Raw genomic sequence first — 12,077 nt, 5'->3', positions numbered from 1 at the left:
ATACTTAACCATTCAAGAAAACTAAAAGATTGTAAATTTTACCACTTTATGAAACTTTTGTTGTTTCTTTAACCTTTAAGAATTTTCTATCTATGCTTTAAGACATTAACAGATTATTAGTGATGTCTCTATGAAGTCCTATTTTCTATATAACTATATTGAGCATATTGTAACTTATGTTTATTTTCTACTTTTTTTTTGTTTGTGTGTCCATTTATGTGTTTTAGATGAAAATGCCCACTCAAACTCAAAGTATAGACTCAACTGGTGCTTCTAAACCTCCTATGCCACCTAACACCAAAGAGAGAGAGAAAAAAAAGTAGACAATGTTCTGAAGTACGGATCATTTTACGAGAAATGAGACTAACCAAAATGACCCAAGGGCTATGTGTAATTACTGTGGTAAAGATTATGCAAGTGATAAGAAAAAATAGAACTAGCACCCTTTGGAACGATCTTAACCATCAATGTAAAAAGTATTTGTTTAGATTAGAGGATAAGAAGCAAAAATTCTTGTCTTTTCAAAAGAACAATGTGAACGAAAGTGGTAGTCTTGTATCTTTGGGGTTTAGTCAAAAAGCATGTCGAGAAGTTTGTGCAAAAAAGATTGTGATTGACGAGTTGCCTTTTAGATTTGTTGAACAAGAAGGGTTCAAATCATTTTGTAGTGTTTCATGTCCTAAATTTGAACTTTCGTCGGGCATTACAATAGGTAGGGATATTATGAATCTCTATAATGATGAAAAGAAAAAATTGAGGTCCTTTTTCATTCAAAATTCACAAAGAGTTTCCTTACGATGGATACTTGGACTTCTATTCAGAATGTTGTATATATCATATTAACAGCCCATTTCATAGATTCTGATTGGAAAATTCAAAAGATGATCTTGAACTTCTGTCAAGTGTCCAACCACAAAAGAGATACAATAGGAAAAGCTATCAAGACGTGTTTAAAAAATGGGGTACTGAGAGCTTATTCACTAACATCCTCATCAGGAAGAGTTCATTATGTGCCACCTCTTCTGTGAAAGACCTTTCTCGCTCAGCGCCTAAAGCGCACTATGCTCCTCTTCAACAAATGAGAGTTTTCGATGGAACCGGTGAACCACGCGTGTGATGACCTGAATTTTAGATAACATCGGCTAAGGTAACTTTTATGTGGTTATTATGTGAATTATGTGAAAACATGCGTGTTTAATTAAGAAAATGCATGGGTTGTATATACATGAATAAGACTATGATAAAATATGTGTGTACATGTAAAGTAAAAAGCATTCATGAATTATTACTATTAAAATGCGAAGATATGATATCTTCATGGTTAAGAAAGGGGTTTTTATATATAATAAAACCCACCGCCCAAAAGAGTTTTATATTAAAAACTCTTCCACGGCCTTTGATTAATATATATATATATATATATATATATATATAAGGGATAAAAGATAAAATTTTATCTTATCTTATCTTTGGAAAAACTTTGAGAGAAAATAGTGTGTGTGTGTGTGTGTGTGTGGCGATGGAGATTATTCTTGAGAAGAATATTTTCCTAAAAACATCTTAAGGAATTTGTGTTCCTTTGAGGGAATTGTTGTGTGCTTGAACCTGCAATCTGTGCAAATAAGGTGAGTTTTTGTTACCAAATCATTTTAAATGATATTATTTGAACTGCTGGGTTGTTGATGATTTGATGCTTTGAAGAAGAATGATAATTATTGTTTTCTAACAGTTTAAGGTGAGTTTTAAGAATCTGGTTGAGAAAACCATTTTGGAAAATAAAGCAGATTTTTCTTCTTTAAAACAGTTGTGGTTGATATCCTATTTTAAGGATTTAAAGGGAATTTCGAGTTTGCAAATGATATTGAAAGAAGTGGTTGTTCTTGAGTTTCAAAGTTTTGAAGGTAAAATTGTTTTGAAGTCGTTATTGGTTAAAACTATAGAGGATATTCCTTCAAGATGGTTGTGACTTCGGTTTGTCTTCGTTTGGAATTAATCTATAGATTTTGGTGGATAAAGCTACGGAGAATGTTTCATCAAGTCGGTTGTGACTTTCGTCTCTCTTCGTTTGGAACTAATTCATAGATTTTGATGAGGAAATAAGGGTGGCATATCAAGGAGAGGTGTACCATGGGATAAGGGTGGCATATCAAGGCGAGGTATACCTTCGGTTATAAGGATGGCATATCAAAGAGAGGTGTACCTTTGGATATAAGGGTGGCATTTGTATGTGTGAATTATTATAGCTCTTACTATTATGTCTCTTAAGATTGCAATAGATTTGAGTGCTTACTTCTTTGTGATTTGAGGACTCAGAGATGTTGCTCTTATTAGAAATGATAGTATTGATGTTATTGAGAAGGGGAAAACTTGGCTTATGGCCAATGGTTTTGGATAAACTCTGTTTTGGAACAATGTTTAATTTATGAGGAACCAGAGAGGCTCTAGTTGTTCCATGAAAGAAATCAGAGGGGCTCTGGTTGGTCCTCATAATAGAACCAGAGGGTTCTGGATAAGGATTTGATTTGATGCAAGTCTTTTACTAAAGTTTTTATTTAAACCAGAGGCTCTGTATCGATTATATAGGAGCTCTGTGTCAAAATCATATTTTAAAAGATGTTCAAAAGATTTCATACTTATATGCAATATGAGTTGTGGGGTGTTACAGAAGTGGTATCAGAGCCTAAGTTTAAGAGATTTAGGTATTCATAAGCATGATACCTAGATTTAAACTACTTCATTGCATATTAGGGATACCAGACATAGTTAGCACATTTGAAAATAAATATGATAAGTTAAGAGATCAGTGTGTAAGGTATATTCGGGTTACATCTGGCCAATGTAATTTTGAATCTATAGGTACATAACTGAACTTGGCACTTTATTATATTTGGGAATGTGAAAATGTGTTTATTAACCTTGAAATTTGCAGATGACTAGTAGATCCATAAGGTCTGAAAGGATTACCCACCCCAATCCTAATGATGAAGAGGATTCCCTTGCTCTTGCTCCCATTGGTACATCTGAGGGTAGAGGCAGAGGCAGAGGTAAAGGTAGAGGCAGAGACAGAGGGCAAACAAGAGGCAGAAACAGCTAGACAAAAGCCAACACAAACCAAGGAGAATCTAATTCAGAAAATATAAATCAGGAACAGGTGCCTCAGCCTGAAAATGTGACTAGAGATATGTTGGCAGAAGAAATAAGAAAGCTAAGGGAAACCTTGACTTCCATTATGGGGATACCTGCCAGAATCAAGACTGGCAGAGTTGAAATTAATCCATCAGTCTCAGTTATCAACAAAAAAAAGGAGATATCAAGATGTTTTTGACTTGTAAACCACCAACTTTTTCTGGAGAAAGAGATCATGTCAAGGCCATGTGTTGGATCAAAAAAAATTAGAATATGCATTTAATACCATCAGATGTGCAGAGATAGATAAAGTCAGATTTGTAGTCTCTGTATTGAAATCAAATGTATTGTTATGGTGGGAAGTGGAATCACTAGCCAGAGCAAACATCTTGCAAACATTATCATGGGCAGAATTCGTTAATCGCTTCAAAGAACAATTTTGTCCTAAAGCTGCCATAAGACAGTTGGAAGAAGACTTTTTGAAATTAGAACAAGGCACCATATCTGTTTGAGAATATATAGAGAAGTTTATTGAATACTCACGGTTTGCAGAACATTATATCTCTTCTGAATCAAGAAAGGTGGAAAGATACATTTGAGGATTAAAACCATCAATCCGAGAGTTTGTAATAGCCATGAATCTAGCTACATTCTCTTTAATAGTTGATGCAGCAGAAGTGACCGAGAGGAATAAAAACCGGCAAGAGGAAGGAAAAGTGATAGAGAATAGAAAATGGGAAGGACCATCAACGGGATATAGAGGGCCGAAGGCTATGAAATATGAAAACAGATCCATCCAGAAAATTAGTGAAAAAGCTTGTTCTCGATGTCATCAAATTCATCAAGGTGAATGCAAAGCAGATCTGATGAAATGTTATCAGTGTGGTGAAGTAGGTCATTTATCAAGAAATTGCCTGATGACTAAGAGATATTTCAATTGCAACTCGCCAGATCAACTTAGACCAAATTGCCCGCAATTGAAAGATCCACAATTGACCATGGGAAGCAATACTTCGAGTGCCCGTGGAAGACCAAGTATAGGTAGAGGAGGATTAGGAGGGGTGTAGGGTCAATCTTTTCAAATGACCAAGCATGAAGCCGAAACTACACCAGATATAGTGACAGGTACATTCCTCATGAACTTTCTATATGCTAAAGTGTTCTTTGATTTAGGTGCAAACTTCTCATTTATATCCCCATCCTTTGCCCAATGTGCTTGCATGAATTTTGTGCCACTTGACGATAAATTACTAGTTGATACTGCTAATGGTCAAGTATCTGTGGATTATGTTCGATAACTGTACTATCATGATTGAGGGATGTAAGTTACCAATTAGATTGTTTCCCATGTCCATGAAAGAGTTTGATATAGTAGTAGGGATGGATTGGTTGGTAAAAAATCAGGTCAACATTGTTTGTGATAAAAAGATTATTAGAATAATCCTGCCAAACAGAGGGACAGTTGTTATATATGGTGATCATTAGAATCATCATACCAGCATGTTAACTATGTTGAAAGCCAGGAAGTGTATTCAAAAGAAATGTCAGGGGTATCTAGTTTATGCAATTGATGCAAAGAAAGAAAAGGAAAACAAGAATTGATTCCGGTTGTTAATGAATATCCTAAAGTCTTTCCAGAGGACTTATCCGGATTACCGCCAGTTAGGGTTATTGAATTTGGGATTGATTTGATACCCGGAGCAGCACCTGTAGCCAAAGCGCCGTACCAACTAGCTCCATCAGAGCTAAAGGAATTGGTTACACAGTTAAAGGATTTTCCTGACAAAGGATTTATCAGACCCAGTACTTCATCGTGGGGAGCTGCAATTCTTTTTGTGAAAAAGAAAGACGTTTCTATGCGCATGTGTATCGATTATCGGGAACTGAACAAATTGACAATAAAGAATAAATATCCATTGCCAATAATTTATGACTTGTTCGATCAACTACTGGAGCTAGTTACTTCTCAAAGATTGATTTACGATCAGGTTATCATCAGCTTAAAGTTAAAGAAGAAGATATTTCCAAAACAGCTTTCTGCACCAGGTACGGACACCATGAATTCTTAGTTATGTCATTCGGTTTAACTAACGCACCTAAAGCTTTTATGGATTTAATGAATCGAGTATGCAAAGAATATCTTGATAAATTCGTTATTGTATTTATCGATGATATTCTCATATACTCTAAAACCAAAGAAGAGCATGCAGAGCACCTTCGATTAATACTCGAGCTCTTGAAAAGAGAAATGTTGTATGCAAAGCTGTCAAAATATGAATTCTGGTTGAGGGAAGTTCAATTCCTTGGACATATTATATCAGAGGAAGGGGTAAAAGTGGATCCAGCAAAGATTGAGGCAGTTGAAAAATGGGAGGCACCAAAGACTCCTTCTGAAGTCTGAAGCTTTTTGGGATTGGCAGGCTACTATCGTAAATTTATTCAAGATTTTTTCAAAATAACCGTGCCATTGACCAAATTAACTCGGAAGAACATTAAATTTCAGTGGGAAGAAGAACAGCAAAAAGCTTTCTAGTTATTGAAAGATCATCTTTACAGCGTACCAATATTATCTGTACCCGATGGAACAGAAGATTTCATGGAATACAACGATGCTTCAAAGCTAGGTTTGGGCTGTGTTTTGATGCAAAGAGGAAAAGTCATATCATATGCATCCCGACAACTGAAGGATCATGCAAAGCAATATCCGACTCATGATATGGAACTGGCAGCGGTGGTTTTCGCATTGAAAATATAGAGACACTATATTTTGGGAATCAAATGTCAGATCTATACCGATCACAAGAGCTTGCAGCACTTATTTAATCAGAAAGAATTAAATATGAGACAATGTCGATAGACTGAACTCGTTAATGGTTATGATTATGAAATTCTCTATCACTCGGGAAAAGCCAATGTGGTAGCCGACGCTTTAAGCAGAAAAGAAAGAAGTGGAACTATCAAAGTCGTGGCAATGAGAATAAATCTAACTCACGATCTTCATCAATAGATTTTAAAATGCCAGAAAGAGGCCATTAAAGAAGAGCATATGAAGTCAGAAAGAATAGGTAAAATGATTTCCATCATAGAACCGAATGATGAGGGAATTTTGGGCTTCCAAGGTTGGATATGGGTACCATGTTATGGGAATACGCGGGAAACCATTCTGAATGAAAGTCACAAATCCCGTTACTCAATTCATCCAGGTACCAATAAAATATACAAAGACTTGAAATCTTTCTATTGGTGGCCAGGATTAAAGAAAGACATAGCAAAATACGTAGAGCGATGCTTAACCTGCCTACAAGTTAAGATCGAACATCAGAGACCCTATGGAAATATGCAATCCTTGGAAATTCTAGTCTGGAAATGGGATCACATTACGATGGACTTTGTCATGAAATTATCCCAAACCCCGAAAGGTTATGATGCAATCTGGGTAATAGTGGATCGTCTATCAATATCAGCGTATTTTTTACCAATAAGAGAAACCTATTCTTTAGAAAGATTGATTCAGATCTACATCAAGGAAATCGTAACCAGACACGGTGTTTCCATTATTTCTGACAGAGATAGTCATTTTACTTCAAAATTCTGGGAAAGTTTGCAAAGAGCTTTGGGGTCTCAAATTCGGTTAAGTACAGCTTATCATTCTCAAACGAACAGACAAAGTGAAAAAAACCATCCAAACTCTCGAAGATATGTTAAGAACTTGTGTTATTGACTTCAGGGGATCATGGGAGGATCACTTACCATTGATAGAATTTGTCTACAATAACAGTTATCACTCCAGCATCCAAGCAGCATCGTATGAGGTATTGTATGGACAAAAATGCCAAACGCCGTTATGTTGGAATGAGGTAGGTGAAAGACAACTGATAGGTCCCGAGATTGTTCAAGTGACTTCTGAAAAGATTTAACATATTCGTGCAAGAATCAAGACAGCCCAGGACTATCAGAAAAGCTATGTCGATATGCGACGAAAACTGATTGAATTCAACGTGGGTGACTTTGTAATGTTAAAAGTATCTCTGTGGAAGGGTGTTATGAGATTTGGGAAAAAGGGTAAGCTTAGTCCGAGGTGTATTGGACCGTTCAAAATTTGCAAAAAGGTTGAGCCAGTGGCCTATTCGCTAGAACTACCAGAAGAGCTCAGTCTAATTCACAACACCTTTCATGTGTCAAATCTGCGCAAGTGTTTTCCCGATCCAAGTTTAGCAATACCGCTTCTAGAGATTAAAGTGAACAGTAAATTGAATTTCATAGAAACACCAGAAGCTATGACTAACAAAAATTTCAGGGTGTTGAGAAACAAATAAATCAGTTTGGTAAAGGTACAGTGGCGTTATCACAAGGGTTCAGAAGCAACGTGGGAACTAGAATCTGAAATGAGAACCCGATACCCTTGGCTAATTGATTAAATAAATTCTGGGACTGAATTCTTCAAAGGGGGAGATAATGTGATGACCTGAATTTCAAATAACATCGGTTGAGGTAACTTTTATGTGGTTATTATGTGAATTATGTGAAAACATGCGTGTTTAATTAAGAAAATGCATGGGTTGTATATACATGAGAATATGTTACTATACATACATAAGACTATGATAAAATATGTGTATACATGTAAAGTGAAAAGCATACATAAGTTATTAATATTAAAATGCGAAGATATGATATCTTCATGGTTAAGAAAGGGGTTTTTATATATAATAAAACCGACAGCCCAAAAGAGTTTTATATTAAAAACTCTTCCACCGCCTTTGATTAATATATATATATATATATATATAAAATCTTATCTTTTATCCTATATATATATAGGATAAAAGATAAGATTTTATCTTACCTTATTTTTGGAAGAACTTTGAGAGAAAAGAGTGTTTGTGTGTGTGTGTGGTGGTGGAGATTATTCTTGAGAAGAATATTTGCCTAAAAACAACTTAAGGAATCTGTGTTCCTTTAAGGGAATTGTTGTGTGTTTGAACATGCAATTTGTGCAAATAAGGTGAGTTTTTGTTACTAAATCATTTTAAATGATATTATTTGAACTGCTGGGTTGTTGATGATTTGATGCTTTGAAGAAGAATGATAATTATTGTTTTCTAACAGTTTAAGATGAGTTTTAAGAATCTGGTTGAGAAAACTGTTTTGGAAAATAAAGCAGATTTTTTTTCTTTAAGATAGTTGTGGTTGATATCCTATTCTAAGGATTTAAAAGGAATTTCGAGTTTGGAAATGATATTGAAAGAACTGGTTGTTCTTGAGTTTCAAAGTTTTGAAGGTAAAACTATTTTGAAGCCATTATTGGTTAAAACTATAGAGGATATTCCTTCAAGATGGTTGTGACTTCGGTCTGTCTTCGTTTGAAATTAATCTATAGATTTTGGTAGATAAAACTATGGAGGATGTTTCATCAAGACAGTTGTGACTTAGAATTTATAACCAGATCCTGGTTATTACCCAAGGTATTTAATACGTGATTATTTTACTAATTGATTGTGTGATAGCATGATAAACTGATATGTTTGATACATGCTGGTATGCGAATTTGTGCATTTATTTGGGTAAAGGTATATATATATTTATATGTATGTATATTTATGTATGCATAAATATAGAGGTATATATATATATATATTTATGCATGCAAGATTATGCATGGAGTATGTATGCATATGTGTATGCATGAATGCATGTGGGTAGCATAGGGGGTATGGAAGGCGGTTAGCCGACCTTCCATATTTGGAAGGTATAAAAGGAGGGCTTCACCTCCTCATTCATTGGCCTGCTATTTTGAGAAAGTGGAGTGCTCTAAAGTTAGTGTTATCCGGTTTGCTAAAAGGGAGGTGATTTCAAGTTGATTTCAAGTGTCAAGTTTCAAAAGAGTTGGTTTCTAACGTTTTGGATTCAAAAGCTTTATAAGGTGAGTGGTTTCTAAATCTTTTGTATAAARATTCTACTGGTTTTATTTGCATAATTCGTATTGTTCTTATTTGGAAAGAAACCATGATTATTTTGTTTAAGTGTTTATCCGGACAAAGAGTGACCGGATAAGCATTTAAACCGGACAAGCCTTAGGTGGTTTATTGTCCGGATTGTTTTAAACCGGATAAGCCTTGAGCGGCTTATTGATCGGACTAGTTTAAACCGGACAAGCCTTGAGCGGTTTGTTGTCCGGAGTTGGTAAACCGGTTGAGTGTTGAGCGGTTTATAAATGGTAGTATTATTTATGATTTTAAACTGAGAAGTAGGAATACGANCATGTGGTGAGCGGTTTAGTCTTAAACCGGACGAGTCTTGAACGGACTGTTGTCCGGATTTGTTATCCGTTCAAAATGTGAATTTTGTTCTAAGTGTAAACCGTTCAAAGGATATGTGGTATTTTGACCGGATTAGATGTCCGGACAATGTGGATTTTATTCCAAGTATATAACCCGAACAGTTGTTAACCGGACTTGTTGACCGGATTTGTTGACCGGACTTGTTGACAGGATTTGTGATGATGTTTTGTGTTTTTAAAAGAAATTATTATTTTATCATAAAAATGAAGTTTTGATATAAATGTTTTCAGACTGATAACAATTCCAATAACTGCGGTCTATTCGGAATTGTTTTATAAATGTTTTGATGAAGTGATAAGGGTGGCATATCAAGGAGAGGTGTCCATTTGATATAAGGGTGGCATATCAAGAAGAGGTGTTCATTTGATATAAGGGTGGCATATCAAGGAGATGTGTCCATTTGATATAAGGGTGGCATATCAAGGAGAGGTGTACATTTGATATAAGGGTGGCATTGTCTATGTGTGGTATTATATAACATTTTCTATTATATCCCTTAAAATTACCGTGGTCTGGAAATCTATATTTCTTTATGATTTAAAGATTTAGGACCAAGGTTCTTATTGGAAATCATAGTCTGAATGTTATTGAGAAGGAAACGTCAGGTTTGACCTGAATCTTGTTTAAACCTCGCTTAATAAAGAAAAGGTTTAAAATGATATTAAATGGAACCCGATTGGTTCAAAGGTATGGAATTTGTATAGCTGCGTGGTTAACTTGAAAGTGGAAAATGATTTTATTTTACCTTCTTGCGTATTCATATATTTGTTATATATATGAATAGTTGTTTTATAAAGATTTTGGTGATCCTTCACCCTGCAATTACATGATTAGGGTAACTCACTAGACTCTTTAGTCTAACCCTCGGTTTTTGTGATTTTAAAATGTGTATTGCAGGAAGTATAGAAGGTAAAGGAAAGGAAAAGATTTAATGCTTTTCTTATATGCATTCGGCTGCAGAATTGCTTTTGATGATTAGTTTTGCTGCTTAGTACAAGATTGTATTTTGAATTTTTGGACCTTGTATTTGGTCATGATAGATTCTTGTACTAAGGGACCCGAATGTTAAATGAATATGTATTTCTTTGATATGAAATATGTGTTACATGCAATGTGTGGGTTGGGGCCTTACAGAATGGTATCAGAGCCTGAGTTTAAGGGATTTAGGTATTTTAACAACAAGATACCTAGACTTAAACTGTTTTAATTGCATGTTAAGGGTCCTGGACGAAGTTAGCACCATTGGAAATAAATATGATAAGTTGAAAGAACAGTGTGTAAGGTAAATWTTAATTACATCTGGCCAGTGTAATTATAAATTTACAGGTACATATCTGAACTTGAATACTTTATTATATTTGGGAATGTGAATACGTGAATATTAATATTAAATTCTACAGATGTCTAACCGAACTAGAAGATCTGAAAGAATAGCTCGTCCAGAATCTAAGGAAGGGGAAGAATCTTTGGTTAATCTTCCAACTAGTACGGCCGGAAATAGAGGTCGAGGAAGACCAAAAGGACGAGGAAGAGGAAGAAGTCAGTCTCAAGGAAGGAGTCGGGCTGAAATATATTCTGAGCATGAAGAATCACACTCTGGGAATGTTCAGGGAGGAACAGTACCACACCTAGAATATATAACCCGAGATGTGTTAGCAGAGGAAATGGGGAAATTACGAGAAACTCTGATATCTATTATGGGGATACCAGCTAGGGTGGAAACAGAAAGAGTAGAAGTTTATCCATCTACTCCAATCACTCATAATAAAGAAGGAGATATTAAGACATTCTTATCATGTAAACCACCAACCTTCTCTGGAGAAAGAGATCCGGTGAAGGCAATGTGCTAGATCAAGGAGATGGAATCTGTATTCAACACCATCCGGTGCCCAGAAACAGATAAAGTATGATATGCTGTTTCAGTATTAAAGTCAAATGCTTTATTCTGGTGGGAAGTGGAATCGTCTACTAGAACGGATATGTTACAGAGTATGTCATGGATAGAATTCGTGGATCGATTCAAGAATCAATTYTGTCSTAAAACGGCTGTGAGACAAATGGAAGAAGATTTCTTGAAGCTGGAACAAGGAAATAAGACTGTACGGGAGTATACTGAAAAATTTATTGAATACTCTCGTTTTGCCGAACATTATGTTTCAACCGAATCAAGGAAGATAGAAAGGTTTATTTGGGGTCTGAATCCCTCAATTAGGGAATTCGTTATTGCAATGAACCCCAATACCTTTCCACTGACAGTAGACGCGGCTGAGGTAACTGAAAGAAACAAGAATAGACAGACAGAAGGGAAGATTGTTGAGAAAAGGAAATGGGAAGGACCTTCGTCTTTTCGAGGATCCAAGACTGTAAGATATAATAATAGATTTGAACAAAAGAACAATGAGAAAGTTAATCAAGGTGAGGTAAGATGGATCCGAGGAAATGTTATAAATGTGGTGAAGCGAGTCATCTATCCAGAAATTGCCCAACCAACAAAAGGTGTTTTAATTGCAACTCTCCGGATCACATTCGACCGAATTGCCCCTTGCTAAGAAATCCGCAGTTAACAATGGGGAGTAATGCATCGGGTAATCGGGGAAGAACTACTGGGAA

This window comes from Cynara cardunculus (genome assembly GCF_001531365.2).
Source record: "Cynara cardunculus var. scolymus isolate 2C chromosome LG 5, CcrdV1, whole genome shotgun sequence".
NCBI classification, from domain to species: domain Eukaryota; kingdom Viridiplantae; phylum Streptophyta; class Magnoliopsida; order Asterales; family Asteraceae; genus Cynara; species Cynara cardunculus.
This window is presented reverse-complemented; position numbering follows the sequence as displayed.